The sequence below is a fragment of the Peromyscus leucopus genome, chromosome 7, assembly GCF_004664715.2.
Source record: "Peromyscus leucopus breed LL Stock chromosome 7, UCI_PerLeu_2.1, whole genome shotgun sequence".
NCBI classification, from domain to species: Eukaryota; Metazoa; Chordata; class Mammalia; order Rodentia; family Cricetidae; genus Peromyscus; species Peromyscus leucopus.
The window spans coordinates 12,109,700-12,115,699 of NC_051069.1; positions in this window are offsets into that span (position 1 = coordinate 12,109,700).

The window sequence follows — 6,000 nt, forward strand, 5'->3', positions numbered from 1 at the left end:
CCGGGCGGTGGTGGCGCAGAGCCAGGCGGATCTCTGTGAGTTCGAGGCCAGCCTGGGCTACCAAGTGAGTTCCAGGAAAGGCACAAAGCTACACAGAGAAACCCTGTCTCGAAAAAACAAAAAAAAAAAAAAAAAAAAAAAAAAAAAAAAAATATATTGTAAGGGTGCCGTGTCCTTTTTGCAGAGACACAGACATGAGTATACAAGGCATTAGCTCATCCGTCTCAGAAGTCTGAATTAATGAAAACCATCTAAGGGTGGAATGAAGACACTCTCTGGTGACCAGCACCCAATAATGTCCTATTAATAGGATGGCTTCAAGAATTTTCCTTGGAGTGAGATCTCCCCAGCAGAATATTTATTCCCACATACATCCACATGGAAAGACAAACAGACTGCGAGTCTCACGAAAGCTCTTTTTGTCTCCAAGGACAGTTTCTTTCTTCAGCTTTCCCTCGGAATGGCTCTAGGTTTTGTTCCAAAAGTGTGAGAAAATCTTCAGAGCTCTCCTGAAGATGCTGTACTCAGAGCCTGTAGTCCTCAGCAGAAGTCACTAACAAGCACCTGAGGAAACCGATAGTTTTCTCCTGGTTAGACTTAGGGAGTCTTGACTCCTCTCCCCGTAAAGATCCACAGCTGTTCGGACTTAGCTGCCTGTGATCCCAGGGTCTGTGGGTGGTAGGTTGCTGTCTTCCCTGCTTCGGAGAAAGCCAGCATTATCTCATGCTGGACTCCAGAAGCTTCCCAGCCCTTGTCCCAGTTCCCAGTTCTCATCACAGCAAGTGACTAACTGATGGCTCACGGTGGTTGTCAGCTTGACACACCTGGGAAGAGGCAACCTCAGCTGAGGAACTGCCCTCATCAAATTAGCGTGTAAGCACGTCTGGGGGGCATTTTCGTGATTCCTAGTTGACACAGGAGAGCCTGGACTATGGTGGGCAGTGTTAGAAAGGTAGACTATATGAGCCTGGGAGCAAGCCAGTTCCTTCATGGCCTCTGCTTCAGTTTCTGCCTCCAAATTTTTGCCTTTAGTTCCTGCAGTGACCTCCCTCAACGATGGACTGTAACCTGTAAGCCAAATAAACCCTTTCTTCCCCAACTTGTTTTGCCACAGAAAGCAAACCATAAAACTAACCATCAACTGTCAGTGGTAATGGTGCATGATGATGCACACCTTTAATCCCAGCACTTGGGAGGCAGAGGCCGGTGGATCTCTGTGAGGCCAGCCTGGTCTACAGAGTGAATTCCAGGACAGGCTCCAGAAGCTACAGAGAGACCCTGTCTCGAAGAAAAAACAGCAACAAAAACAAGCAAACAAACAAAACAAAAAAGGCTTACACAGTAACCTTTGCTGGAAAGTCCTCAGGTGGAATCGCGGGAGTGGTAGTGTGTGCTTGTATCCCAGCATTCAGGATGGTGTATTAGTTATATTTTATTGCTGATAAAATATCATAGCCAAGACAACTTATAGAAGAAAGTTTTATCGGGGCTTGTGGTTCCAGAGGGCTGGAGTCCATGATGGTGTAGCAAAGGCAAGAAACAGGCAGGCGTAAGTCTGGAGAAGCAACTAAGAACCACAAACAGGAAGCAAAGAGCTCATTCAGATGTTCGAATCTTTTGAAACCTCAAATCCTGCCCCCAGGGACACACCTCCTCCAACGGGGCCACACCTCTTAATTCTCCCCCAACTGCCACCAAATGGGGACCACGTATTCAAATGTCGGAGACTTGTGGGTAACCTCTCATTCAAACTACGAAGGCTGGAGAATTGTGAGCTAGCTCTAGGCCAGGCATGTGGCAAGACGCTGTTAAAGAAGGCGTAACGGGGGCAGGAGAGAAGGGAATTAGAAGAAAGCAGAGAAGGAGAAGAAATGAAAGACGAAATGGAAACACAGACAGGAACCCTTCAGCAGCTTGGGGATAAAATCTGACTACTTGGCACCCAAGACTCTGCAGCACAGATTAAGCCTTTTCTTCACCTGGCATTGGAAGCCAACTAGCTTGGGCCCATCCTTCAGTCGGGGGCCATGGCTACCAGCGTCCACATCTCTACAGAGACCAAGCAGTCTTCTGAAGAAAAGCATTCATCTGACAACATTCTCTTCTTCAGAGTGGTTGGGAAGGACCACGAGGCACAGGAGCGCCCTTCCTGCCTCTGTCTCCCGAGAGCTGGGTTTGCAGGCATGATGCTCCGCCACACCCAGCTTGTTGGACTATGCTTCAATTAAAAGGTGATTTTAAAAAATAAAGCAGGAGTCCTTCCCAAGTATGCTCCTCCAACAATAACTTCCCTGGTTGCTCAACTGGAAGCATCCACCCCTTCCCTGACCCCACCCTTCTACACAGTCAACTGTGACTCCCAGATGTCACTACCGTTGAACTTCATCCCCTAACGTAAGAGAATAAGGTCATTTTTGATATGTATTTTTGTGTGGTGTGTGTACAGACATGGGTGGCGGGGCTGTGCAGTGTGTGGAGGCCGGAAGTCAGCATCAAGTGTCTTCTCCGGCCACTCTTCACCTTGTTTTTCTAGAGGAAGGGTTTCTCACTGAACCTGGGGCTCAATGATTCAACCAAACTATCAAACTCTGGGAATCTGTCCATCTCCACCTCCCCGAACTGGGATTACAGCTCACAGCCTGTCCGGCTCTCTGTGTGGGTGCTGGGGATTTGAACTCATGTTCCTGCTTAATAGCAAGTACTTTACCCACTGAATCTTCTCCCCAGTCCCAGCAGCCATAAGTTGAGTGTTCTGGAATATTAGTACAATGGGTATTCAATAAATACTTTCTGAATGGATTGATCTGTTATTTGTGCTCACTGGAGTGAACTGTGGTTTTCTTTCTGAGTTTCCAGGTGTCATTTACTTGGGACCCTGTCAGCTGTGAACACAGGTGGAAAAATCTAGGGGTTGTGTTCCCGCTCAAGTACTCCACATCTATGGTAGGGATTTGAGACGAGCACCCTGCCCCCTGCGTTCTGGTCCCCTGACTGGATCTTCCATGTGTTGCCTTCAGTAGCCTGTCGCCCCTGCGTAACTGGCTGTCAGGTTAATTGTGGCCTTACTCTCGGCTGCTGCAGCCCGGGTGACTGGCTTCTTTTTGTTTGTTACTGGATAAAGCAAAGGAAACAGCCACAGCCACAAGTATAGTTTGCATCAGGCTCCAAAAATGTTGGGCAAGTTATTTTTATGAACTGTCTGCGTGATGTCCACATGGTGTCTGTGTCCAGTGGCCTTCTGGGATTTCTCCAGTCTAGAAACTTGATAGCTGACGTCTGCTCATTCTCATTTGAGAGCAACCGAGGAAAAAGCACCACGCTGAGTATGCAGCCCAGCTCTCTGTGCTGCTCTGGAAGTACTCTGTGTGAAGTCCGGCCACCGTCCTCACCTTCCAGCCAGACAGGCTTGGTTTGATTCGGTTCATTATTTACCAAAAAAAATATTTCATCATCTCTTCAGAGAACACTTAAATAGATTTTCTTCCTTACCGTACTGAAGCTGCAGAAGCCAGTTTTAGGTTTTGCTTTTATTTTTCTTTTGAGCAATATATGTAAACAAAAAAGACAACACACTTTAAAAGAAGAAGAAGAAGAATTTTAGTTATGTAGGTGTTTATGTCTGCGTATGTAGGTACCCAAGGAAGCCAGAAGAGGGTATCAGATCTCCTAGAGTTACAGTTGCAGGCAGTTGTGAGCTGTACAACATGGTGCTGGGAACTGAACTCAGGTCCTCTGGAAGAGCAACAAGTCCTCTTAACCACAAAGCCATCTCTCCAGCCCCCTGGGGTTTTAGTAGCCAGGTGGTAGTGGCCAGTGCCTTCAATTCCAGCACTCAGAAGACAGAGGCAGGCAAATCTCTTAAGTAAAGGCCAGCCTGGTTTACAGAGTAAATTCCAGGACTACATAGAAAAAGTGTCTTGGGGAAAAAAAAAAAGTTTCTTTAGTATGCCACAGTACACACACTTGGTGGTGGTGGTGGTGGTGGTGGTGGTGGTGGTGGTGGTGTGTACATAAACAACAAGGTAACAAAGATGTCTCAACACTACAAAGGGTTCACACTGCCTTAGTACCCTACTTCTTTGACCTCCTGTCAAGAAACATGTGCACTAGACAAGGGAACAGAGCCATCCTACATCGCTCAATCAGGTGTCTACTTCCTAAAAGGTACAGCAGGATTGCAGATGTGGCCTATGTTCAGAGAGGGGAGCAATTGGAAGATAAGCCTGCAAGGAGAGAACAGCCCAAGTTTGGATAGCCATCCTTGCAGGGGCATGAGTGAGAAGCAGAACCAGGTAGGCCAGGACACCCAGGGGACCCGCTAAAAACAGGAAGGGAGCACAGGTAAAAGATGCTCAGATGATGTGATGATGAAGATGGTCTCTCAGGAGGAGGGGAGTAAGCAACGAACCTAGCGAACCTAACCTTCACACCCCAAACGATGCCTCTCCAAACAGGACCATTGCCTTCCAAGCAAGCCTCAGGAATCCCACATCCGGTGACCTCCTCAGTGATCCTGTCCAGTGGCGCCAGTCAACAGCCCCAGGTCCAGCCCCAACAGCCGGGACATCATTCATCCTCTCCTAGTTCTGATACTACGTTAGATAGCTGGCAAAGCCCCTTAGCCACAGGGTAATGAAGAAGGGAACCTCAGTCCTGATCTCAGCCTCAAAATGAGAGCCCCAAGGCGGTTCTCACACCCTCCTCCCTGCCACACTCAAAACTAAAACCCATTGCATAAGTGAGCCTTAAAAAAATAAACAGCTCATCTTTGGCCCTAATTGTAAAACCATCTGTGTTTGGAGGCTGTCCGGTGACTCCATCCTGGAAAACTTGGCATGTGTGCCCAGGAGATGGCTTCTGCCCCGTATAACCTCCGGCCCAGGTGTGAGTTTGCGCCAGAATTTCCAGGCCTATCAATTCCTTCTTACAGAAACAGCTTTTTTTAAAAAAAAAAAAAAAATAGGCACACATGAAGGAGCTTGTGAGTGAGCAGGGGTATGTATGCGGGTGTGTTGCAGGTGGAGGCCAGAGGCCAGATGTCAGCCATTGTCTTGAGAGAAAGTCTCTTAGTAGCCTGAAACTCACCAAGTAGGCTGCCCAGCAGGTGCCTGTCTGCCTCCCTAATGCTGGGTTATAGAAGTACGCTGCCACTCCTTTTTTTTCTTTTTCTTCTTTCTTTCTTTCTTTCTTTCTTTCTTTCTTTTTTTTTTCTTTCTTTCTTTCTTTCTTTCTTTCTTTTCTTTCTTCTTCTTCTTCCTTCTTTTTTTCTTTCTTTCTTTCTTTCTTTCTTCTTTGTTTTTTTGTTTTGTTTTGTTTTGTTTTGATATAGGTTCTGGGGGTTATATTCAGGTCCTCATGAATTCAAGGCAAACACTTGACCACCCGCTGAGCCATTTCTCTGGCCACAGAAACAGCTTTCCTACTCCCCCCTGCCGTGACTTCAGTGACTCCTGCTTACCAGTTCTCTCCCAGAAAGGCCTGCTTTCTGTCTGTCTTCCTTGGCTCCTTGACGTTTACAGACTGTCATTGATCCATGACACACGTAGCACGCCATTAGTTTCATTAGGGAAAGAGGTAGCCAAGCAGCAGGGCGTGGGGCTGGCGGGTCGCAGTCCAGATCAAAGGCAGCCCCCTCCACCCCTCGTGCTGGCCTTAGGAGCTGAAAGCAGCCGAGACCCTTAGGGTTATTTCATTGGGTTCAGTAAGAAAATCCGACTGGTTTCAGTTGTGAAAATTAACCTTTGTTATCAGTCTTGTGAACTTAAGGCTCCAGAAATGTCATGGACTTCCCTTTAATGAGATGACGGATGGCCCCGTGAGCCCAGGCTCAAGGCTGAAGCTCTCCATTACCCCTTTCAAAGCAAGGTGATGTAACCCGGAGTGAAGATAACCACCAGGAATCCAGTCCAGGGATCAGCACTCCTGTGAAGCTAGCGAAGTATTTCCGGACCTTGAAGTTTTCTTATCTTAGCTGGGCTATCAGGATAAACCCAGTGGGGA